This window comes from Pongo abelii, chromosome 5 (assembly GCF_028885655.2).
Source record: "Pongo abelii isolate AG06213 chromosome 5, NHGRI_mPonAbe1-v2.0_pri, whole genome shotgun sequence".
Taxonomy (NCBI): Eukaryota; Metazoa; Chordata; class Mammalia; order Primates; family Hominidae; genus Pongo; species Pongo abelii.
This window is the reverse complement of record NC_071990.2, coordinates 24,014,714-24,041,729: the sequence shown is the minus strand read 5'-3', so window position 1 is coordinate 24,041,729 and position 27,016 is coordinate 24,014,714. Positions and strand designations below refer to the sequence as shown.

General features: G+C 38.2%; 1 pseudogene; it reads right to left on the bottom strand.

The window, feature by feature from the left end:
- Positions 1-304: 304 nt before the first annotated feature.
- LOC100452943 (interferon-stimulated 20 kDa exonuclease-like 2) overlaps positions 305-27,016 on the bottom strand; it is a 30,710-nt pseudogene continuing 3,998 nt past the window's right edge.

Below are 27,016 nucleotides of genomic sequence, written 5' to 3'. Positions count from 1 at the left end.
GTTAAAAATCTTGACTGGCACAGAGCACCCTGGGGCACCTGTGGCTAGTACCATTTACAAGTAAATAGTATAGGGCTGTGTTCTGACGTGAAGGCTTCCCGTTTCCATGGGACACTTAACCAGACACAGGACACAACACCAGAGGTGAAATTTCACTGGATATTAAGTCTGGGGTAGAGCTTCTCTCTCCCCACAATTCTAGCTTCCAAAGATGTGGAGTTGGTGGAGCTGTCCATTGGTCTGCTGCCCTGTTTCTCCTGGGCTCTGCCTCTGCTTCCCCACATCACCAGCGTCCCCACTGCTGCTAGTCTTTAGGGGGATTCTGGACTTCAACCAACTTGTACAGCTCCATGGTGGCCTGGGCATCTTCCACAGAGGAATATCCGCTCTTCCTAATCTGGATATCCCAGTTTAGCAGCTTTTTGGAGAGATGCTTCAGAGACATGGTGGCATTCTCTGGGTGGTCAGGTGGGGGGATATAGGATCCTTCCAGTTGAGGAAGTGGGGATATGGGTGGTGTCACTGGTGAGGGACTTGGGGTGAAAGTACTGAAGGGCTTTGAAGTCGTTGTGGATGGCATGCCCCACCACTATCTTCCCTGTGAGTGTCTTCAAGATCTGGCCTCGAGCAATCTTGAAGGGTGTGGCATTCACCATGTGCTGCTTCTGGATACCACTCCATCTGGTCCAGTAGTCCACAGTGTGGCGGGGGGAAGGATGTACTCGTCATAAAGCACATCTCCGTTGTAGTTGACAATGCTACATTGAGCCAAGAAACTAACATGCCCCTTGGGTCCTGTGCCCACCATCTCAGAGTCAATTGCCACCATCATCTTCCTTGGCAACTTCTGGGATGCTCTGGAGCATTTATTCTCAGAATGAGCTTGGGTGGAGTTCTGTGGTACATTCTTCTGAGGATGGTTCTTCTTAGAGGATTTCTTCTGGGAGCCCTTCTTCTGGGAGTGGGTTGGGTGGCTATTAATCTTTGGAAGGGCACTCCAGATCTCCCTCAACAAATCTAGTTTAGCAGCAACAGAATCAGCCTTCTTCAAACAGGCAGGAGTCAGTCAAAACACTGCAGCTTTCTTGTCCAGGGACTGTCCTGACCCGTTGCTGGAGGCAGTGGTCTTCTTCTTTTTTAGGAAGGGAGGGGTCTTCCAAGTGCCATCCACCCTAGGAGTTTCCCCCTTTTTTGGAGGTTCAGAGTGCAACTTAGGTAACTTGCAAGGGGGCTGTTTCTTTTTACTCAGAAAGCCCTTCTGTTCCAGGAGCCTCCACTTCTTGACAAAATTTCAGTGCTAGGCATTTCCTTCTAAAGTTTTTTTGGGAGGAGGTTCCCCCAAATGCAGATTGAGCAGTAAAGTAGACCTAAGGACAGTGGGAGGTGGAAGAGGAGTTGGGAAATGATGGATGAAAGGAGGATGTGGGACTCATTCCCTGCTGAATCCTACTGTTCAACATGTGAAGGTCTGTAGTACACCCTCCCAAAAGGGCCCAGCTAAGACTGGAAGTGTCCAGAGCTGGATGCGGAAATCGATGCAGTGCTGACAGATATTTTATTCTTTTTGTAGTAGCTGTGAATGGGAGTTCATTCATGATTTGGCTCTCTGCTTGCCTGTTGTTGGTGCATACGAATGCTAGTGATTTCTGCACGTTGATTTTGTATCCTGAGACTTTGCTGAAGTTGCTTATCAGTTTAAGAAGCTTTTGGGCTGAGACGGTGAGGTTTTCTAGATTTAGGATCATGTCATCTGCAAACAAAGATAATTTCACTTCCTCTCTTCCTATTTGAATACCCTTTACTTATTTGTCTTGCCTGATTGCCCTGGCCAGAACTTCCAATACTATGTTAAATAGGAGTGGTGAGAGAGGGCATCCTTATCTTGTGTTGGTTTTCAAGGGGGATCCTTTCAGATTTTCCCCATTCAGTATGATATTGGCTGTGGGTTTGTCATACATGGCTCTTATTTTGAGGTATGTTTCTTCAATACCTAGTTTACTGAGAGTTTTTAACATGAAGGGATGTTGAATTTTATCAAAGGCCTTTTCTGCATCTTAAAATACATTATTAACTGAAGAAATTAAGTACCTTTTAAAGATTTTTTAAGATTTGGAAACATGCAAAAAACAAGGTCAGAAGGAGCCAAGTCAGAACTGTAAGGTTAATGCCTAGTGATTTCCCAAATTGCAAATTTTGCAAAATTGTCCTTGTTTGATGAGGAATTGGCAGGAGCATTGTTGTGGTGGAGGAGGACTCTCTGGTGAAGCTCTCCCAGGACTTTTTTCTGCTAAAGCTTTGGCTAACTTTCTCAAAAACACTCTCATAATAAGGTTTTATTGTTCTTTGGCCCTCCAGAAAATCAACAAGCAAAATTCCCTAAGTATCCCAAAAAACTGTTGCCATGACATTTGCTCTTGACTGGGCCAATTCCATCTCTTGGTAGCCATTGCTTGGATTGTGCTTTGTATTCAGGCGTGTAGTGGTAAAGCCATATTTCATCTTCTGTTATAATTCTTCAAAAAAATAATACTTCAGGATCTTTATCCCACTTGTTTAAAATTTCTGTCTAAATCTGTGCTCTTATCTGCAGCTGAAATGGGTGCAATGTTTTTGCCAACTGTAATTTTTGCTCAACTTTAATTTTTCAATTAAAATTGTGCACACTGAACCAGCTGAAATGTCCGTGATGTTGACTATTGTTTCTGCTGTTAAATGTTGGCCTTCTTCAATTAGGGCACAAGCAAGATACATTTTCCCTTGCAAATTGACGTGGATGGTCTGCCGCTATGAGCTTCAACGTTTTCGTGTCTCTTAAAATGAGCTATTTATTTGTAAACTGCTGATTTCTTTGGGGCATTATTCCCAGAAACATTTTCTAAAGCATCAATATTTTACCATTCTTGTCTTTTTTCTTTTTTTTAGACGGAGTCTGGCTCTGTTGCCCAGGCTGGAGTGCAGTGGCATGATCTCAGCTCACTGCAACCTCCGTCTCCCGGGTTCAAGAGATTCTCCTGCCTCAGCCTCCCAAACAGCTGGGACTGCAGGCAAGCACCACCACACCCAGCTAATGATGTCACCATTCTTCTACCCATGCTTTATCATAAGTTTGACGTGTGTTCTTACTTCAATTTGAGCGGAATTCATGTTGCTCTGCTAGGGGCTCTTTTCAAACTGATATCTTATCCTTCTTAGTGCCACAAATTAGATGCTGTTTAGACATATTATAACAAGTTAATATGAGTTTATTTTGGTGCAAAAAATTTGAAACCTATGCATAGACTTTTCATAGTACGCATTTTTCATGAACTTTTTGAAGACCCCTGTACACCATGTTCTGACAATTCCAGTTGTGGATATATGTCTTGGAGAATTCTAGGGTATGTAATTGTGCAAATGATAGTATTATTTGTAAGAGAGAGAAAAAAGCTCAAATGCTCTCATGGAGAAAAATTGATAAACCAGTTATTTATTCAGGATATAATACATTGGTTAAATTGAATGGACTATATTGAATATATATGGATAGATTTCAAAACATTTAAGTTAAAGTAAAAACAAAAAGCAAATTGTAGAAAGTTGCATAGAGTTTAATAACATTTCTGTAAACTGAAAAATCTCTATAATTCTGTATGTATGCACTTAAATGTTATCTTTAAATATACATTGATTACAAATACCTTAAAATATATATTGCATACTCAGCTAATATAGGAAAGCGATTAATGCTGCGGATAGAAAGATTAGATTGGCGAGGGGTTCAGAGAAGTGTGAAATTTTATCTGTAGATTTTAGATCTTTCACAAAAATGAAAATCCGAATCAAACATGATAGAATGTTGATATTAATTCTGGGTGGTGGGTATATAATTATTATATTAGCTTTGATAATATTCCAGGAAAAAGTTTCAAAAATTTACAAAGAAGAGGCATTCATGTATCAACACAATTACACAGCTGGTTGACCCTTTTTTAAAAAATTGCCCTTTCCACTGTTCTTCAGTACATGTTGGCATATAGGTCTTTTAAAATGAGGCCTGCAGTTATTACTAATTTAGAATCAATGATTAAATTTATATATTCAACACTCCTCTAGTCACTTCCAACAAGAATGGTTCCAGTTATCTTCCAAATGCCATTGATTTCTCAAGTCTGCGTTTATCTCTGCATGCTTTTTCTTATAATCGGTATTATTAGAACATAGTTTTAGAAATGTATTTCAGAAGGGAATTAGATTTTGAAGCAGAAATGCAAAAGTTTTTAAATAGAAGTACATATCAAAGAAACTGTAAAAACCTTGCTTTGAGTTACTCAAAACAAAGTTGGAAAATATTGCTTGGATGTTGTGAAAAGAAAAAGGATTTATATTGATTGTTCAGTATGGTTGCTCAAATTTCCTGTGAAGGCCAAAGAATGACATATCACAACACTCAGAAATTTAACATGTATGAGGCGGCTTGAGAGTGTACAGCTTTGAAGTGAAATGGATCAGGGTTTTTTTTTTGTTTTTTTTTTTCTGGGCTGTAATTTATAAAATTCCACAGTATGAATAATTCTGCCTTTCTCACTCCAAAGAATGCACCTGCACGGCAAGCAGAGTTTCAGAAGAAAAGGGGTTATTCCTGCATCAAAAACTAGAACTCCTCTATTCTTGAATAAATAAATGATGTTACTTCTTTTTGTCAGTTTTATTCAGTGAGTTTCTGAAGCTTGGTTTCTATTTCTTTCTCATTTATGTCAACAGTTTTTATAGATTATCTGGTATGTGCAAAGCACTGTGCATTGATTTGGAGGTGAAACTCTTATTTTCTGCATTTCAGAAATAAAAGTGGTTAGTAATTGTTAAAAAAAAGATTAGTTTTGGGGATATTGGTAAAGGACAGACAGTGGTAAACCAAGGGACTTTAAAGTCTTGGATCTTTTATAGCAAATATACTTTTTAATCTAACAATATTAATAAAACGATCCCTCCCACAAAAGATGGTAGCAAAAAGGTAACATTTCCTTTCTTAATATCTGTTTTATAGGAATCTTCTCCAAATTTCCTTGTGTTGGCTAGCCATAGAATTATATGGGAAGAAAGTCTACAGAGTCCTATCAAATTTCTAATTGTAATTCTGGGACTCTTAATATAATTTACTATTTCATTCTCTTGAAATGCTTTATAAGTGAACCTGTCCACCTTGCTACAAGGAACACAGGGAATAATGGTGCACTGAGGAATGTTGCCCAGGAAAGCACTGTAGATTTGACCTTACTGTTTTTTTTTTTTTTTTAAGTGAACACTTAGCCTTTTCCAATATTTTGTAACAGTAAAGCCCTAAGTTTTGTATTAGGAAAGGATCTTCAGGTCTGTACCACCTGGGGTTCCATCTTTTCACTCCCTATTCTGATGAGAGACTGCAGCTTGACTTACTGTGCTAGGCTAAACAAAAGGTATTTCTCCCATCACCAACTATAGAAAACTGAGCCACATAAAAAAATCCACCCAACTGAAAGCAACAATAAGCATTTGAGATTTCTACTATAATAAGCCAACAGCTATTTACATTCTTCCACATCCAAATCTAGGCCAGCAGTCCATTTGTATCTGGAATCCTTTTACCAAGAGTTGAAAAGCCTCCTGAAGGGAGCGGGCACACACCCCAGGCTTCATTCTTGCTTTGGAGCCTTTGTGGACTTCATTCAAACCGATAGTGTATTTTGGAAATATATCTTTATGGTTTAATTTTCCTGAGGTTTTATTGATAAAGATAAATTATTTTAAGAGCTATATTAGTGTAGCTGATTTTCTTTCCAAGAAGTACTTCAAAAACCATGATGCAGGAGAAAAGGGGAGAAATGTCTGCAGAGTCTCTGTTAACTTTATAGTAGAAAGTGTTTTCTGACCATTGTAGACCCAGAGACACCCATCTTGAGGCCATTTGGAGCCTTGAGAAGCACTGTGTTTGTAAGTCATAGAATAAGAAGAGCATCTGGAGTGCGTTGAATAGGTTCCTCCCAAAATTCATGTGCACATGGAAGTTCAGAATGTGACATTACTTGGACATAGGGTTTTTGCAGATGTAATCAGTTAAGGATCTTGAGTTGAACTCATCCTGGATTTAGGGTGATCTTGTAAAACCACTGGTGTCCTTGTAAGAAGAAGGGAGGACACAGAGACACAGAAGAAGGTGATGGAAAGATTGAGATAGGGATTGGAGTGGTGTGTCTACAAGCAAAGGAATGTCAAAGATTGCTGGAAACCACCAGAAGCTAGGAGAGAGGCCTAGGACAATTTTTTCCTTCAGAGCCTTCAGAAGGAATTGACCTTGCTAATGCCTTGGTTTTAGATTTCTGGTCTTCTGAACTTAAAAGTCATTAATTTTTATTGCTCAAAGCTACCAAGTTTATAATATTTTGTTATAGCATCCATAGAAAGCAAATGCAGCATCCCACACCCACACCTGCTCTTATAAGGAAACTCTTACTCCTCTATTCCCATATTGCTATAATATTTAAGTCTTCTGGGATATGTTAGCCCATAGTAACCAAAACAGCATGGTACTGGTATAAAAGTAGACACACAGACCAATGGAACAGAAAAGTGAACCCACAAGTAAAGCCAAATACTGACAACCAACTAATCTTCCACAAAGCAGACAAAAACATATCCTGGTGAAAAGATTCCCTATTTAATAAATAGTACTGGGAAAATTGGACAGCCACATGCAGAAAAATGAAACTGGATCCCTATCTCTCACCACATAGAAAAATTAACTCGAGATAGGTTAAAGACTTAAATCTAAGATGGGAAACCGTAACAATTCTAGAAGAAAACCCTAAGAAAAACCTATTCTGGACATTGGCCAATGCAAAGAATTTATGACTAAGACCCCCCAAAATAAATGCAATAAAAACAAAAATAAATAAATGGAATCTAATTAAACTAAAAAGTTTCTGGACAGCAAAAGAAACTGTCAACAGAGTAAACACACAACCTACAGAATGGGAGGAAATATTTGCAAAGTATGCATCTGACAAAGGACTAATATCCAAAATCTACAAGAAGCTCAAACAAATCAGCATGAAAACAACAAATAATCCCATTTAAAAGTGGGAAATGACATGAACATACATTTCTCAAAGGAAGATATACAAATGGCCAAGAAACATGAAAAAATGCTCAGTATCACTAATCATCAGGGAAATGCAGATTAAAACCACAATGAGATGTCACCAATGAGATGTCACCTTACCCCAGCCAGATGGCCATTATCAAAAAGTCAGAAAACAATAGACATTGGCACAGATGTGGTGAAAAGGGAATGCTATGCACTGCTGGTGGGAATTTAAATTAGCACAACCTCTATGGAAAACAGTGTGGAGATTTCTCAAAGAACTAAAAGTAGATCTACTAGCCAATCCAGCAATTCCACTACTGGGTATCTACCCAAGGGAAAAAAGTCATTATATAAAAAATACACCTACACACATATGTTTATTGCAGTACCATTCACAATTGCAAAGATATGGAATCAACCTAAGGGCCCATTAACCAATGAGTGGATAAAGAAAATGTGGTATATATACACATGGAATACTACTCAGGCACAAAAATGAATGAAATAATGTATTTTGCAGCAAGTTGGATGGAACTGGAGGCCATTATTCTAAGTGAAGTAACTCAGGAACAGAAAACCAAATACCACATATTCTCACTAATAAGTAGGAGCTAAGCTATGGTTATGCAGAGGCATACAGAGTAGTACAGAGAACACTGGAGACTCAGAAGTAGGGAAGGTGGGAGAGAGGTGATGGATAAAAAGACTATTGTGTGCAATGTACACTATCTAGGTGATGGGGACACTAACATCCCAGAGTTCAGTGATACAATTCATTCTTTGTAACAACAACAACAACAAAAAACCAGTTGCATCCCTAAAGCTATTGAAATAAAAAGTAAGTAACTGCAGATGTGGTGAAAACAGGAAGAAAACCAGAATTAAAAGTGGAGCCTGAAGATGTGATTAAATTGCTGAAATCTCATGATAAAACTTTAACGGATAAGGAGTTGCTTCTTATGAATGAGCAAAGAAAGTGGTTTGTTGAGCTGGAATCTCCTCCTGGTGAAGATGCTGTGAACGTTGTTGAAATGACAACATAGTATTTAGAATATTGCGTAACCTTAGTTGATAAAGCAGTGGCAGGGTTCCAGAGGATTGTCGGAAGTTTGAAAGAAACTCTAGTGTGGGTAAAGTGCTATGAAACAGCATTGCATGCTACAGAGGAATATCGCAAGGAAGAGTCAATCAATGCAGTAAACTTCATTGTTGTCTTAAGAAATTGCCACAGCCATCTCAACCTTTACCAACCACCACTCTGATCAGTCAGCAGCCATCAACATGGTTGCAAGACCCTGTACTGGCAAAAAGTGTGAGTTGCTAAAGGCTCAGATGATTGTTAGCATTTTTTTTCTTTTTTTCTTTTTTTTTGAGATGGAGTCTTGCTCTGTCGCCCCGGCTGGAGTGCAGTGGCGAGATCTCAGCTCACTGCAAGCTCTGCCTCCCGGGTTCATGCCATTCTCCTGCCTCAGCCTCCCGAGTAGCTGGGACTACAGGCGCCCGCCACCAAGCCCGGCTAATTTTTTTATATATTTTTAGTAGAGATGGGGTTTCACCGTGTTAGCCAGATGGTCTCGATCTCCTGACCTCGTGATCTGCCTGCCTCGGCCTCCCAAAATGCTGGGATTACAGGCGTGAGCCACTGTGCCCAGCTGATTGTTAGCATTTTTAATCAATATTTTTAATTAAAAAATTAACAATTATTTTTGGTGTGGTATCACCATTGTCAATTAGCCATTCAAGCAACAAATAACTATTATCTTCTGTGTGCCAGGTGTTGCTCCACCTGTGGAAGCTACAATAGTGGGTAAAGGTAAAGTTTCTGTTTGCAATGAATTTTTCTAGAAGAGGAGTGTGGTAGGAAGAATAGCGGTTCCCTCAGAGACATCCATTCATTAATCTCCAGAACCTGTGAATATGTTAGTTTACATGGCAAGGAGGGCAGTATGATTGCAGGTGAAATTAAGGTTGCTAATTGGCTTACCTTAAATTAGGTAAATTAGCCTGGATTATCCAGGTGGGCCCAGTTGTAGCCACAAAAAAATCTTAAAAGTAGAACAGGGAGGCAGAAGAACAGAATTAGTTAGACAATGATATGACTACAGGAAAAGGTACAGAAAGATGTGTGATGCCATTTTTGAGGATGGAGGGAAGGGGTCATGAGCCCCGGAATGTGGATGGCCTCTAGAAGCTGGAAAAGGTAAGGACACAGATTCTCCCCCTTCTCAGAAGGAATGGTTTTCTGATGACTTGGTTTTAGCCTATTGAATCCATTTTGTATTTTTGACCTCCAAAACTGTAAGATAAAATAATTGTGTTGTTTAAGCTGCTAAACTTGCAGTATTTTGTTATAGTAGCAACAGAAAACAGTTATAGGGAAGGAAGAAAATAAACGTATAAACAGATGAATAGGTAATAAAAAAGATAGGATTACTTTAGCTTTAATAAGATCTTTGATAAGAAGATAAAATAAACAACAGTATGTTAGAATTTCTTCTCAGGTATTCCTTCATTCCTTCCTTCCCTCCTCTAGGGGAAGTGCAATTCCTGTGTGTTTCCATTGCATCCTGTAATCCTCTGTCATTGTGCTCACTGTGCTATTTGTTTCGGTCTCTCAGTAGCCTGTGAGTTCCTGAAGAAAGACAATTTTTTACATCTAGATCTTCCTGGCATTGCTCTGCTCATCTTTAGCACCTGATTGTTGAATGAATGAGTCATAAGACAGTTTCTCAATGAATCCAAGTGTATGCTCAAGGAAGGAGTATGTCAAGCACTTTCTGGGCAATGTTTATTTCCTTTTTCTGTGTCTTTGTTGGGAAAGAGGACTTAGGATGATGAATAAATAGGTGAAGCAGGTGAGGCACAGCATTCTAGCATTTAAAGGAAAGGACCAGTATCTCCATCTAGTTATTTGGGCTCCAGCACAGTTATTTGTATGCATTTTGCTCCCAAACTTATACACTAATATACTACACTAGTATTCGCTCTTGTTTCCCAGGTGCCTAGTAGAGTACCATACGTTTGTTTGAATGATGTTGAGTTCAACTCCTTTATTACGCAGATAAGGAAACAGGCTTCCTGAGGTTAGATGACTTGCACAAAATTTCACAAGAAATCAACGGCAGGGCCAGTATCAGGACTCAGATATCTTGAATCCAGACTACCTTTTTTTTTTTTTTTTTTGAGACGGAGTCTCACTCTGTCACCCAGGCTGGAGTGCAATGGTGCGATCTTGGCTCACTGCAACCTCCGCCTCCCTGGTTCAAGCGATTTTCCTGCCTCAGCCTCCTGAGTAGCTGGGATTACAGGCGCACATCACCACGCCCAGCTAATTTTTGTATTTTTAGTAGAGACAGAGTTTCATGATGTTGGTCAGGCTGGCAGACTACAATTTTTGTTTCTTGGATACTAAATAATAACTTAGAAATAAATCCTGAAACGTGTCAGAATCATTATTTATAGTTGTCCCCTGAGTGTTCCTGAGAGGTTAACAAGGTTTAATAATTTGAGCATCATCAAAGTGTGTCCCAGACTGCTCAGCTGTTTGTATATCATAAAGCACTGACCTCATGCACTTACCTGGGAAGGCTGGTTATGAACTGATGCTTGTCTCAGCATCAGTGACCTCTGTGATAATTTTTCTTAAGTTTTAAAAATAGCCTCTCCCACAGTGAATTCCTAACTAGCTTCTTAATTTACTGAAATTAAATGGAAGTCCTAACAACTGTGAGGAAGGTAACAGCAGGTTGTCAAATGCTCCCACTGCACCTGGCTAAGTGTCAAGGATTGACAGAGAAATGGAGCAGGTGTAACTAATAATTGAAGCTAGTCTCACTGCAGCAACTTCTATTTTCTCCAGCAGATATGGAAGCTTTGATTTCTGTTCCTGAATGGACACGGATGTACTTTCTTAATTTTCAGTTCACTAAGAAATCTACATAGAAGTAGACAAGTGGAATATTAAAGATGATCCAACCCAATCCTTTCATACAGATGAAGAAGGTGAGGCCCAAAGAATTTAAGCAACTTTTCTAGGGGAAAGTAATTAGTAAAATAGTGACAGGGTTAGGCTTTGCGTTCCCACCCAAGTCTCACCTTGAATTGTAAACCCCAAGTCCCTGTTATCCCCATGCCAAGGGAGAGACCAGGTGGAGGTAATTGAATCATGGGGGCAGTTCCCTCATGCTGTTCTCGTGATAGTGAGTTCTCACGAGATCCGATGGTTTCATAAGGGGCTTTTCCCGCTGTGCTCAGCCCTGCTTCTTCCTGCCGCCTTGTGGGGGAGGTGTCTTGCTTCCTCTTCACCTTCCGCCATGATTGTAAGCTTCCTGAGGCCTCCGCAGTCATGCTGAACTGTGAGTCAATTAAACGTCTTTCCTTTATAGACTACCCAGTCTGGGGCAGTTCTTTATAGCAGTATGAAAACAGACTAATACAAAGAGAAAGCTGTGTTTAGAACTTACAGCAGAGAAACCACTGGACTTAGAGTGGTTTCTCTGCTCTATTTCTTTGTCCTATGAATATCATTCTTTTCTTTCTCCTTTCGCGCTTTTACCTCATGGCTCATCCCATCCAATAGAAGAGCTAAGAACTGCATTGAAATTGGGTTGTTTGATTTAGAAAGAAATCACCCATTTAAGTGAACTATAGGAGCTGTCAAGGTGTCTCCAAAAACCTCATGTTTGAAGGCTGGGATGGGAAAAAAAAAAAGCCGTTTGAATTCAGCAGATTCAATAGATTCTACCAATGTTCTTTGGGAGGGCATCATTTATTTACCCTGTCTCTGTGGCTGTTGTGAGGGTATCTGTGGACAATGAAGGGTGGGGTAATTTGCAATTTAATTTATAATTTACTGAGTTTATTGACCTCTTGTTCTTATTGTGCTCTCCTTGTACTTTTCTGTTAATCAAAACACATCTAATCTTTTTTTATCTGAAAAATTAGAATGATAATAGGCTTTACTTCACAGGCTTACTAGAGATTAATGAATTAATGTATGAAAATGCTTAGGATAGTGCCTATTAGATGGTTAGCTCTATATAGTTAACTGTTATTTGCATCCTCATCTTCATCTTCATAGTCATTTTTATCATAATTATGATCCTACAATATCTAGCTCAAATCTCTTTTACTGTGGCTAGTTTTCCTGAGCACCCTGGTGGGAAGTAATATTTCTCCTCCTCAGCTACCATGTCATGTATCATTTATGCTGATTTGTGATAGTGTTATTTTTATCAGGTGTGTATTATTTCATTTAAATGTTAATTGAGCCTCTACTATGAGCTAAACATTATGACAAGTTAATGAGCAAATCCACATGGTCCCTGCTCTCACAGAATTTACAGTTTACTGGCCTGATTTGCTTTTGGACAGTGTGTGCTAATATTGATCTTACCTGCAAGGAATGACCTGTCCAAAACAGATTACTGTGGTACAGTGTAGGGTGGGTCAGAAAATAGTAGGTTTTTGTTTGTGTTCCATTAGTTGGGTGGCTTTTTAAATATAGTCACATAACCTGAGAACAATTGTAGGTTTTGCCTGATGATTATTGGAACACCTCACTTTTCTGCAGTGAACGGAAAGCGTGAACTTTGATATTCCTTGAGCAGAGGACTCTAGAAGCAGGCATCCGGTGTCTTTCATAGTTAATCTCCTTTTCCTGCCCCAAGAATTCCCAAGCTTGCGACTGCATCCTTGGTCTGACTTACTGCAGCTGTGTGTGTAGCCCAGCAATATCCTAAACATTTTGCTGGCCGTTCCTTGGTCTAGACAAGTGAACAAACTTTTGACTTGGGCTGACACTTTGTATAGGTTGGCACAATTGCTTTTGCACCAACCTAATATTTATTTTTGCTCATAGCAGCCTTTGATATTATTTTACGGGGGCACTAAGAGTTTGTTTCAAAGGACATTTGCTTCTCAATACAATTTTCTGTGAAATCTGTTGCAAAGACCAAGTGTATAGACTTAATAAACTTTCCTTTTTCTCTTGGGAAGTTTCCTTTAAGGTATGGCTCAATATATCACTTCTGATGGTCTTTGTACTTTACCATTCTTTCTTTCTGTAAGCAGAACTACTTGTTCTTGTGTTACTCCTTACTAGGTTGTACCAGAATCTCACTCTTTCCATTGGTTTAGAATTAAATTCTTTCCCCAGCTGTGGAGATCTATAAGGTCTATTGCCTACTTCGCCTTCTCATCCCTCTTTCATAGTTCTCTCACCATTGCTTGCTAAGTTCCAGCTCTTTTATCCTCCTCTGACGCTTTTCACCAGAAGTGGCTCTTCCCAGCCTTTTGCACTGGCTCTTCCTGTGCCTGGTGCACATTTTTTGTTGGCACCATCTCATTCCTGGTGCATCACCTTCCCATTATTTAAAGCAGTCCTTTAACACTACAATGATAAAATCTTGCTTATTTGTCTCTTAATATTTATTACAATCTTTATTAGATGATTACATCTAATATTAGCATATAGTTGCATGGAATAGAAACTCCGTCTTCATTATTGTATTCCAAACACTTAGCATGGTACGTGATAAGCCCATTTGATGTTGCTGTTGACAAGTAGAGAAGATGGATGTGCACCAGAAATTTCCACAAATACATGGTTACCTACTGTGATGCATGCTACAAGGCAAGTATCTCAGAGCTTTGAGGACATCTTATAGGGGATTAGAGATGGCTTTGCTGAGAAAGCAGTGTTTAATGTGACACCTAAAGAATGAACAGTGTGTACCATGGTAAAGGCAGACAGCGTTTCCCAAGTGAGAGGGAAGAATATGCTCAGGCTTTGGGATAGGAAATAGCGCGATGCCTTCAAAGACCTAAAAGAGTTCCCGTGTGGCTAGAGCACACGAGCAGAATTCCAGTACACAAGCAGATGATAGAAACTAAAGGAAAAGGACAGAGTATGTAGCTTTTCTCTCCCGGGGGATTGCACACCCTCTGTATGGGAGGTTGAGAGAGAGAGAGAGAGAAAGAGAAAGAGGGTGTATGTGTGTGTGTCATAAAGGGGAGATGGGATGAGCAATGCCTTTTTTCTTGTGTCTCCAGTACAATGGCTAGCAGATAGAAGGAGCTCAATTAATGATAGTTACTTAGGCAAAAGGGGCTTGAAATTAGTGCATCTTCCCAAAGTTAGCTCATATGCAGCATCTGGTATTAAACAGCATGGTAAAGAGCTATTTCTGTAGGGAGTGTGACTTCCACCATTGTTGAACAGTCATTGGATGTGTCTGCAATTCCTTCTTCAGCAAATCTTCATTAATCACATTCTATTCCTTATGTCTCAACAATCTTAGCTTCTAGAAAATACCTATGTCCAAAGGGCTGAATGGGATAATTTGACTAACAAATAGAATTTCATGAAAATTAGACTTTGCTTTACACTATAGAAGAATTATCTATAGATGTCTATTTTCAAAAGCAAAACAAACTCTGGTTTTTGCTTTGGTTAAAGGAAAATACTCAAACTACCACCAAAATACTTTTCTCCAAATTTCATTTATTTCCGTTAGAAAAAAATCTCAAATAGTCAAAGGAATTTGTTTACAATGAAACAAAATGAAAATGAAAGGCTTTCCTGTTAAATCACACGTTGAATTTTGAGTTTAGCGTTCTTTGAACATGTTCTTGGCTAAGATTCAAGAAGATCAAGATCCAAGATAAAGATGAAAGAAAAATGGAGAAATCCAATAGGCGTAGGTACTAATAATTAGTAGGAATATGCAGTTTATTATTTGAATAAGACTAAAGCATTTTGTAAGAAGCTTTGCTCTAAAAGTTATTTACTAGTGATTTGTAAGCAGAATATATTAAAATTCACCAAATAAAGGCTTATTTTCCATTATCCATTTATTTTAAAACTTGCTTCACTTGGTCCTGGCTATGAAGGTCAAATTGACTATAGTCAAGAAATGCATTCTAAGAAGACAAAAGTGGAATTACTCCTTATATTTCCATGTTTAATTTGTACTTTACACCTTAACATTCAATAAGATAGAATGTTACTGTACTATGAAGCTGGCATTGATGTTGCCCTGTTCGTATACCAGGCTTTTGTGTAGCATTTATTGATTTGACTGGCTTTAAAGATTATGCCCTGAATAATATTTTAAGTAAAAGGGAGAAGTAGATAGAAATGTCCTTATTATTTATCTTGAATGTGAAGTTTCAAGGGTTTAAAATAGTCCTTTTACTTATTTCCATTTTAAACTAGTTTTAAAAAAAATTCCACTCCCCCAAGTGCTCATGGAGAATTTTAAACATATTTTCAGTTTATTTTGTGGTGTTATTTTATTATGCATATTGTATTTTTAAAGTGCTGATAATGATAGAAAAAAAGAGTAATTAGAATATATTATACAATTCTTATTAAAAATTTACTTGTAACTAATGATAGTTACTGAACTTTGGATTAATGCCAGAATAAGGAATCTCAAAAAATGATACTTTTATTATGAACTTAATTTCCTGACCCATCACTTCATTCCCCTGTGTTCTTTTTATTTTGGTATGACAAATCCTTTGGCATATAAATCTTGGAGGATAGGGCAGAGTACATTATTCACCGACCAAAGCATATTAATAGATACAAAAATCTGTTTATTAAGTAGTGTGACCAGAATTGATTCCAATCATATGTATGTAAGTGAAAATATACTTTTTTTTCCCAGGAGAATGTCTTAGTACTTGTCAACCTTTTAGAACTGAATGGCAATATTCATGACTGGCTTAGAAATGTGGCTTTTATATCTGGATAGAAAGATGAGTGCTTTTCACTGCAGTAAATGCCATAGGTACATAGTGGCTGACACGTGGTGAGTGCCCAATTAATCAGCTCGCTCTCCTTTTGCTATAGCAGCAGCTCTCAGTATGTAGTCTTCTGGCCAGCAGCATCCACATCACCTAGGAGCTTGTTAGAAATGCAAGTTCTCAGCCCTCTACCCCATACCTATTGAATCAGACACTGCCAGGATGCGGGGGTGGGTAAAATTCAACAAGCTCTCCAGGTGATTCTCATGAACGCTAGAGTTTGAGAATCTCTACTCAAGAAGTTTAAATGTATTACAATTTTGTCATTTTTTAAAGAATGTCCCTTAAGAAAAATAGACCTTAGTTCTCTGCTCATTTTCTCTTTAACACTTTCCTAACATAAGCTAACGTTTGGTGACAATGTGTTTTGTACAGTGCTAAGCTGTTAAGAGATTATCTCACTGAATCATTGCTAACATGTACTGTTATTATGCCCATTTTAGAGATGAAAACACTGGAGTTTTAAGAAGCCAGGAAGGGCTGGGTGCGGGGGCACACGCCTGTAATCACAGTACTTCGGGAGGCCGAGGTGGGTTGATCACCTGGGGTCAGGAGTTCAAGACCAGCCTGGCCAACATGGTGAAACCCTGTTTCTACTAAAAATACAAAAATTAGCTGGGCATGGTGGCGGGCACCTGTAATCCCAGCTACTCGGAAGGCTGCGGCAGGAGAATTGCTTCAGCCCAGGAGGCGGAGATTGCAGTGAGCGGAGATTGAGATGCTGGGTGACAGAGCAAGACTCCACTCAAAAAAGAAGCTGGGAAGTTGCTGAAGGTCACCTAGCTTGCAAGGCTAGGTGGTATTCAAATCCAAGCAGTCTGATATTGGATCTTCATCACTGTTCTAAAAAGCTCTTCGTTATTAATTGTAGTGTAGCCTGTGCTGACAAATCTGTTAGTCTCCTTTACACACCGATCTTTCCAATCATAATCTAAAGTGGATAGTTCAATGTAAAATGCCAACACATACTCCTGGGAATAAGAATAACAAGTACAATGGTCCTTTTTGGGAGGTGGAATTCATGACTGGAGTTCCCAGTTGAAAAGTCCCGGGTGAACCATATTTGTAAGTATTCTGAATCATTAGCCCCTGATTTTTATTTAGTGGCTCAAATGTGAGAAAACTATAGAATGAGAGGCTTCAGCTGAGTAAGAGTGCACTAAGGAAAACGAGGTGATTGCAAGGTTAATGTGAGGGAAAAAGTCTCTGCTGTTCATCTCTCTTTACCTTCCCTGACTATTCATATTTAGAATCCATTTTCCTCAATTTAGTGTCGTGTCCTTGGAATTTCTGTGCAATGCAGAGTATGTCCTCTATTTGTCACTTGTCAATGACTAGCAATGATGTTGGAATTCAGATGGGGAAAAATATCCAATTATATTTGGGGGCACTTCAGGTCTGTAATAAGCAGCAGAATTAGGCTGTTATCACACTGTAATGAAGCTATCCTCTGCCATCAGCAGCTTGGCTTATAGAACCTCATCAGATATCCCTAGTAGGTCAACTCCTCAATTGCACATTTAAAGCATAGGACCCTACAGGGCACAAGAAAAGGCTTTGAACGATTGACTGTAATCTTCTTTTTAACGTTACATTTTCCCCAGGATAACACCTAATTGCTTTGTAAATGGTCTTTTTTTTTTTTTTTTTTTTTTTTTTTGCCTTTAATAATCTTGCACAAAAGGCAATTACAGATTTTTTATGTGTAAAATACATTCTTAGGCCTATTTCTCTCAATTTGTATTTATGCTGCCAAGTCATACAACTTGTATACCTTGCGGTTACTATTCCTCATCATCTTCCAAGTTATGTCTTTTATTCCTTAAGAATTTTCGTGTGCTTTGAAGAGGTGAATTACTGAGTGACCACATCAACTGCATGAATGTGGCTTGCTATCAAGGTAGGAAAGAAAGACTCACTTTGAATGCAATTGATGCAACTCTCAATGTTCAGATCTCTAAGACTAAAGAGCAGCCTTGGGTAGAGAATTTGGAAATGGAAAAGGCAGGTTCTTTTTGGGAAGACAAGCAAGATGCCAAAGTAACCTTCCTAGAAGTTATTCTTAACTGCTGCTCAAATTTCAGAACTGGGGTTACTCTTTAAATGCAAAGTATACCTTTCCTCTCAGCAGCATGACAGTCTGTAGTGGTGTGTGGGCTCTGCACATGAAATCCACAGGAAGATAGCCTTGCTCTTAGGTCTCCGTCCCTCTCTGTCTCCCAGGGCGCTGTTCCTATTTTTTCATGATTACATTATTAGTTCTCACTGTGAAAGCCCAGCTTCCTCCCTAGTTCTTTATAGTCATGAATCTTAATTATTCTGCCGCCTTTGGCTTGTGAGCCTATCTTTTATTATTTGAAGAGTTCATGAAAAGGGGATCTGGGGTCTTTTCCTTTGTAATTAAAAAAAATCTGAGATTATGCAAGTCATATTACTTTGCCTTTCAGTAAAATGTAATTGTTACATGAAACAATATTTGTCTTCTTTGCATTACCTTTTACTGGTAACTGAATAGCACTATGGATATTTGTGAAGATAAGAACAAAACTATTATCTGTGTAGAAACTGCATTATGAGAGATTTTGCTTTTCGATTTTTTGTTTTGTTTTGTTTTTTGGTACTGTATTTTGTTTCCATTTGAACAGCAAGGAAGAGCAACCTTGATGATGTGTTGAAATTATTCTGAATTTCACTACCTTGTTTTTGATACTTATGCTGGAACCTATATTCTTTCTCTCATTAACATACGGTTAAGGCAATTTTGGCCAGATACATCGTCGTACTTCCACTTAGACATCAGAATGTCGAGGGGAAATCAGGGATCTGTAAATGGCAAGACTTAGACTCTTAACCAGGCTGTGCTTATAGCCAGATGCTTGACTTTGGCCTGTCACACAATTGCTCTGGGCTTGTATTTTTTTCAAGCATACATTGTGGGAGTCCTATGAGGTGCTGTTAAAGCTATGTTTTAGATCTCAGGTTCTGATTTCTTGTTTTTGTATGTCTGAACATGACAGAAGTACTAATAGGCTACAAGATAATGAAGAACCCACTTGAGCAGGACGGTGTTCTTGTAGTGCAAAGCTCTTTGCAGAGTTCACTAATTAAGCACACGTCCTTTAGCAGTGCTCAGGCTAGATTAGCTCATTCCCTGTTGTACAGAATTTTCATTGGTTAAGTAAACAAAATGATTCACCACAAGGCTCGTTTCTGGCAAGACCAGTGAAATAGTGTCAGTATTCATCAATATATTAATGATTTCATCACAAAAAAGTGAATGCTGTAAATACTTTGAAGTGTCTTTGCAATCATTTTATCAAATATTTTTATTTTTTATAAACAAATTAATGTTGAATGTTGAGTTATATATCCTGCTTTGTTCTGTCAACATTGCCTTTTTACAGTTCCTCAAATACTGCTTTTGAGCCCATTTTACAAGTGTTAAAATGTATAATTCAGGCTTTTTGTAGCCCATCTTATAAGATCTTGTTCTTAATAGCTGAGTTTGAGTACTTAGTACTTGCTGATTACTTTAGATGTGTGATTTCATTTTATATTTACAATAATGCTATGAAGTAGAAATTATTATTGCTATTTTACAGAACTGGCAACTAAACATTAGAAAACTTAAGTAACTTGCCAAAAGTCATCCAACTATTAAATGTGAGGAAGCCAGGATCCACATGGAGGGTAAATGACTGGTTCATTGGTCCATGGCAACTACTCTAAGGAATTAATTTGTGTCATATAAGGAATAAAATCTATTTAAGCTGTGTTAGAGACTCCTCGTTTTTATCAATATTATCTGAAATATTTGTGTAATTAAAGAACATGACCATTTGACCTCATGTAAGTCACTTAATTTTTCTGAGTCTCGGTGATTTTTTTCTCTTGTATAAAATGGGCTATATGTTCATCATCATTCTTAAAGGATTGTTGTGAAGATTAAAATAATAAATGTGAAAATACTTGGAAACTGTAACACCAGTGCACTTTGCCCTCCAAGCAGGAATTTCAAATAAGTGGCTTTTAAATGATTCTGAACTCTGAGATACTTTGGCAAAAAAAAAAAAAAAAAAAAAAAAAAAAAAAAATCCAGGCAGTTAAGATCAATTTTTTTCCTCTTGAATTCTTCAGGTTTTTCCTTTACTTCTAGATTTTTATTTGAAAATGAAAAGACTCTTAAACTGAATTTCAACAAAGAACGAACTAAATTATGAAAGTTCGTGTGTCCCAAAGGATTCAAGCATTCATGTAGAAAAGGTTGCTAAGTTGAAATGTGTGCCAAGTCCTCAAAATGCCCAGGCCCTGGCAGATGCTTGGACCACCTCAACAAAGAGGGGTTTCAGCCCTGACAAAGCTAACCTGTGATGATTTGTCATAAAAGTTGGCTAAGAGGTCTTTAAATAGGTATAAGGAGCATCACTGAGGCTCAGGGATATAAGGAAACTTGATGAGGGTTGACCAGCTGGCCAGTGGCAGAGCTAGCACTAACTAAAGCCAGCCTCTACACCTCACTATTCCTTTAATACCAGCTAACAGGATATCCACAGATCACAGATGAATTACACGAAGAAGCCAGTGCCTTTGTGCTTGGAAGGTATCAAGTGGGTGTTTGTGTACAAGTTGCTGTGGGTTTTCTCTTCCATCCTAATCTTCTCAGAAATATTTCTGGGTTTCCTAGAAGCTCATCTTGGGTGTGACAAGCCTGTGTTTCCTTCCTCTCCTGATCATTATGCTGCAGCATGGTTCCCCTGATCTCGAATTCACTTTCTATATTTCTTGGCCACTGGGCATATTATTTGACATTTGTTTACACTTATCTGCATTTTCCATCTTCTGAGCTCACATAGTACACAATGTAAATCCTCAGCTGCTGCTTAGCATTTGGGCACCTTATTATTTACTGTGCCATACCTCCCTCACTGTTTAATGTAATCTGCAAATCTTGCTCTCACTACCAAGCCATTTGTATACATAATTAAAATATGCAGTCCCTTCCAACACTGATCCTTGTCATATGTCTCACTAGTAATCTCTTTTCCAGACAGTGAATATTTTGCTTTTATTTATTTTGCTTCTTGGAAGGAGAGGGTGCAGAGCAGGCTCAGAGATGTTCCAGAGGCCTAATTTGCTTTTTTTTAAAGTTCTAAAGAACCACGGCATTCTTAGTGTTTACTTATTTGCTCAGTGATTTCTGATTTGTTTCTAATGAAAAAAATTCTGACCAGTAATTGCAGTAAAAAAAAAAAAAAAAAAAAAATCAATGGCAACTTGATGATGGGGAACCATTTCATCTACTTGGAAGTCTTAAAACTGAAGATAAGATTTTTGAATACTTATCACCATGTGCCAGGGTGCTTATTGTTCTCCTTTCTAATGTCACGTAGGGACCATTTCTGGATAACGGATATTGCACTAGACAACTAATTGTGAATTTTTAATGGCCGTGAAGCTGTTAACTAGGGGCCTGATTGCATAGGGACCTAGAGTGTGTTAACTCTCATAGACGTCTGGCAAATTGCTTCCCAAACAGCCATTGCATAGCTGGGGAATTCTCTGATGTTTGAAACTTTCTGCTAGTTGCATAGGAGTACTTACTGGGGCTGTCCTCATTTTTAAGTAAAAATATCCGTGTGGAGTTGTTTATAATGCCCACACCCATGCGAGCATTCCCCAATTTCTTAAACTTCTCTCACCAGCTTAGATGCTTCACAGGCATCATATATCTGACATTTGTAATTGTTTTAAAACAAGTGTGCCTTTAGGGTAGGTAATACATTGATTTAAACGAACACTGATATGTACGAGAATTGGTTTCCGAAGTGGAGGACTGTCAGGGAGGGCTTGGAGGAGAAAGGTTCTGTGCATTGCAAAAAAAAAAAAGCCAGAGGGGTGAGGTGGGGAAGGGGCAAGATAAACCTTGCATATTATGTGACAGATTTTCCTAGATGCAGCCTTCATTATTAAGGAACTTTAAGACTCTATATAAACCACTGCATTACCCACAATGCTATTTCAGATTTAACCTTCTACGTTTGCAAAATTCACCTTCACATTGAAAGTCATAAGGTCAGCCTACTGAGAGTGTAAACTTGTCCAGAGGTTCTGGTCTCCAAAGGGTAAGTGGGAAAGGCAGGAAATTAAGATTAAAAGATAGATGAGGTTCCATTTTCCCCAGCATCCCCCTAATCTCCTACCCCATATTTGCTCTCTGCAAAGAGAAAAGCCATGCGTCTTTGAATGTCTAGGGATGAGAGATGTTACTTTGATAGTCAATGCAGGCTCTGAGAGTCTTCCTAAAAATTTAACTCAGGATTTCCATCAACACCTTTGATGTTAAGGGGCTATCACACAGGAGGTTTGTGTGGAGGTAGTGCTTTGTATTTCTCTGGTGAGGAGCTCAATTCATTTCTAAAATTTCTCCTAAAATTGTCAAGGCCTCAAAGAGAACAAGCCAGTTAAGAAGCTAAGTCCTCTCAAGCCTGTAATTCCAGCACTTCGGGAGGCCAAGGCGGGTGGATCACCTGAGGTCGGGAGTTCGAGACCGTCCTGGTCAACATGGAGAAATCCCATTTCTACTTAAAATACAAAATTAGCTGGGCATGGTGGTGCATGCCTATAATGCCAACTACTCAGGAGACTGAGGCAGGAGAATCGCTTAAACCTGGAAGGCAGAGGTTGCGGTGAGCTGAGATCACGCCATTGCACTCCAGCCTGGGCAACAAGAGTGAAACTCTGTCTCAAAAACAAAACAAAACAAAAAAGCTAAGTGCTTTACCAAATAAATAAAAGTCTTAGAAACATAGTTTGATCATTTAAAATATTTTATTATGGGCAATGTCTTACTCAGCTGGTGCATGTCCGTGTGGCCATGCCAGTAGTTTAAAAATATTGTTTGTTTTTTATTTTTAAATTTACATATACAAAAATTCAATCTTTTTAGAGTTGTGAGTTTTTGACAGATACATAATCATGTAACCAAGCTCACAATCAAGATAAAGATCTGTTCATTATTCGAAAAATCTCCCTCATTATACCCCTTTGTTCTGAAACCCCCTCCTGACCCTTAATCTCTGACAACCACTGACCCATTCTCTTGTAGTACTTGGCCTTCTGTGCTTGCCTTATTTTACTTAACATAATGACCCTCAAGTTCATCTATGTTGTATAGGTCACAAATGGTAGGATTTTGTTTTAAGGCAGAGTAGTATTGCATTGTATGTACGTCCCACACTTTCCTTATTCATCCATTGATGAACATTTATATTCATGCTTCCAGGTCTAAGCTATTTTGATAACAGTACAATGAACATGGGAGTGCGGATATCTTCCTGAAATCCTGATCTCATTTTTTTTGGATTTATACCCAGAAATAGGATTGCTAGGTCATTTGGTAGTTCTATTTTGAATGTTTTAAGAAATTTTCATACAGTTTCCTTTAGTGGCTATATCAATTTTCATTCTCACCAACAGTGTGCAAGTTTTCCCTTTCTTCACATAATTACCAACATTTGTTACCTTTTTTTTTTTTTTTTTTTTAAAAAAAAAGCCATCCTATCATATCACTCAGTGAGGTTCTGCCTCACTGTGGTTTTGTTTAGATTTCTCTGAGGAATGGCAATGTTGAGTACCTGCTCATCTACCTCTTGGCCATTTTTGTGTCGTCTTTGGTAAAATGTCTGTTTGGTACTTTGCCCTTTTCTTAATCAGTTTTTTTTTTTTTTTGCTATTGAGTTGTAGGCATTCCTTATGTATTTTGGATATTAACCCTTTATCAGATACATGGTTTGCAAATATTTTCTCCCATTTTATAGGTTACATGTTTATTTTGTCTATTTTTTTCTTTGCTCTGTAGAAACTTTTTAGTTTGACATGATCCCACTAATCTGTTTTTGCTTTTGTTGCCTGTTTCTTTGGCATCATATCCAAGAAATCATTGTGAAGGCAGAATAATATCAATTTTTTTTTTTTGGTCAGTCTTGCTCTATCACCCAGGCTGGAGTGCAGTGGCGTGATCTTGGCTCACTGCAACCTTCACCTCCCAGGTTCAAGCGATTCTTCTGCCTCAGCCTCCCGAGAAGCTGGGACTACAGGCGTGCACCACTATGCCCTGCTAATTTTTGTGTTTTTAGGAGAGACGGGGTTTCACCATTTTGGCCAGGTTGGTGTCGAACTCTTGACCTCTTGATCTATCCACCTCAGCCTCCCACAGTGCTGGGATTACAGGCGTGAGCCACTGGGCCTGGCCAGCTTTCTCTCTTTCCAGAAGCTTTATGGTTTCAGCTCTTAAATTTAATTCTCTAAGCCATTTTGAATTAATGTTTTTGTATGGTGTTTAATAAAAGTCCAATTTTATTCTTCTGCTTGTGGATATCCAGTTTTCCTAATGCTGTTCCTTGAAAAGACTATTCTTTCCCCAATGTGTATTTTTGACACCCTTGTGGAAGATCAGATGACCGTAGGTGAATAGATTTATTTCTGGGCTTTCTATTCTGTTCCATTTGGTTCATGTATCTGTTTTGATGCCAGAGCCATACTCTTTTGATTACTGTAACTTCATAATATATTTTGAAACTGGAAAAATATAATGCCTCTAGCTTTGTTCTTGCTCAAGATTTCTTTGGCTATTCAGGAAAATTTTGTGGTTCTGTATGGACTTCTGGATTTTTTTTATTTAGGTGAAAAATGTCATTGGAATTTTAATAGGAATTGCATTGAATTTGTAAATTGCTTTGGTTGTGTGAACATTTTAGCAATAATTCTTCCAATTTATGAACATAGCATGTCTTTCCACTTATTTGTGTCTGCTTTACTTTTTTTATCAGCATTTTAGAATTTTCAGTGGGTATGTCTTTACCCCCTTGGTAAAATTTATTCCTAAGTATTTAAAAAATTTTTGACAGTATTATAAATGAGATTTTCTTGATTTCCTTATCAGATACTTTGTTAGTATATAGAAATATCACTGATTTTGGTATGTTGATTTTGCCGAATTCATTTTTAAGTTTTTTTTTTTTTTGGAGTTTTTAGGGTTTTTGATGTATGAGATCATGTCATCTGCAAACAGAAAATTCTACTTCTCGGTTTCTGATTTGGATGTCTTTATTTGGTTACTTTTGGTTTCAGGTTAGTGCAGAAGTGTGTTGGAAAGTGTTACTCCTGTCCTTTTTTTCTGGAAGACATTAAAGATTGATTATAATTTCTTAAATATTTGGTAGTGTACTCCTTCAGGTAACCTGTAGAGCTCTTACAATTACATACTTTACAACTTCAATTTCACTTGGTTAAAAGGAAGTTTCTGCCTTTGACTCTTTATCTTTTCTTTCTCTGAGAGCTCGAGCATGGATATGACTTTGATTCATTTTGAAGCATGCAGAAATAGACACACTCTATGGCATGGTGGGGCAATAAGAAAGAAGAAACCCATATCCCTGGATGGCCATCTGGGGGGAGCTACCCTGTCAACTTAGACTCCTTATTTTTATATGAACAAACCACTACACTTTTGGGTCTTTTTGTCAAAGTGATTTAGCCTGTACCATATTTATCCTAATTATAAATGAAGGTCTGAACTTTGCTGGGATTCACCTGCAAGAGGTCTGATGGGATTAAACCAACACTGGAAGAGGCTGTGAGTAGATATAGTTTCTGCTATGGAAAAGGTTATAAAACAGCGTAAGGGCAACCCTGAACCAGCAGACCACATTTCCCGCACATTGACATTTCTTGCAGCATTGATTCAGAGTCCTGGATTGCTTAGACTACACTTAACTGTAGGCAATGAGCAGAAAGGAAAGTGCTATTTTGGGCATGTTTGATAAAGAATAAAAGGATATCTCAAAATCTTTGGTAGGTATCTTTCATAGTGTCCTAAACTTTGTATTTCATCACAATTAAGGAAATTGAAATGTGAACAAAGCCAGAGACATCAATCTTCCTTGATTTTAGACAAATCCTAAAACAAGATGCTTGTATAACATTTAGGTAGGATTACAAAAATTAGAGATTATATACTTTTGTGCCTTGGGCCTGAAGTGTTTAAATTGCAACAGACTGTAATAAATAAATCCAGTAAACGTCAATAGATTTGAACCTCTCAACTGATGGAGGCAGTCCAGTTATAGGAGATACAGCTATAATTTGGAGGCCTAGTAACAGTAGGCAGTTTTTAAAAAAATGCCAGTCCATGAAACAAAACAGAAAAAAGTTGTTTTTTTAACCAAACTGAGTTTCATTACCAGAAAATATAACTAGCTCCTCCCGTTCTCCTTTTCCTCTCCTGCACCCTCTATATTCACTATGATATTGCTACTACTTCTATGGAAAACAGAACACCTATGGCATTTTATAATACCAGAAGATAAGCACATTCTATAACCTGGCCATTCCACAAATGACTAGATGTGTGAACATGTGCATTAGGATACTTACACATGCACATCAATCTTGATAACATCATCGTTGTAATAGCCCTTAGCTAAAAACAATCCAAATGTCCAACGGTAGAATGGGTAAAAGGTTGTATTATATTCATGCAAAAGAAAATTATAGAGCAATGAAAATGAATAAATCTGAGGTACATACAACAACTTGAATTTATCTGGAAAACATAATGTTGACCAAAAGAAACAAAAGTTAGAAGTGATAACAGTAATATTCAAAGAACATTCCAAAACCTAACCAAATAAAATTATCTGGGAATGCATGCATAAGTAGGTATCAAGAAAACAAAAGTGATTATTTCGTAAGTGGAGATAGTGATTGTCTCTGGAAGGGATATGGAGGTTTAAGGAATAAAGATGGGGCTCTTGGGGTGCTGCCTGGTCCTATTTCTTCTGGTTAGTTGGTGCATTAATTGTCTATTGCTGTATAACAAGTTATTCCAAAACTTAATGGCTTAAAATGACACAAATTTTTCATCTTATAGTTTTGGTGAGTCAGAAACCCAGGCGCAGATTGAGTCTCCTGCTTCAGAGTCTTTCACAGGTTGCAAACGAGGTGTTTGCCTGGGGTTTCTTACGAGGCTGAAATCAAGGTGTTGCCGGGGGTTGCAGCTATCTCAAGGTTCAACTGGGACAGGATCCACTTCCAGGTTTGTTT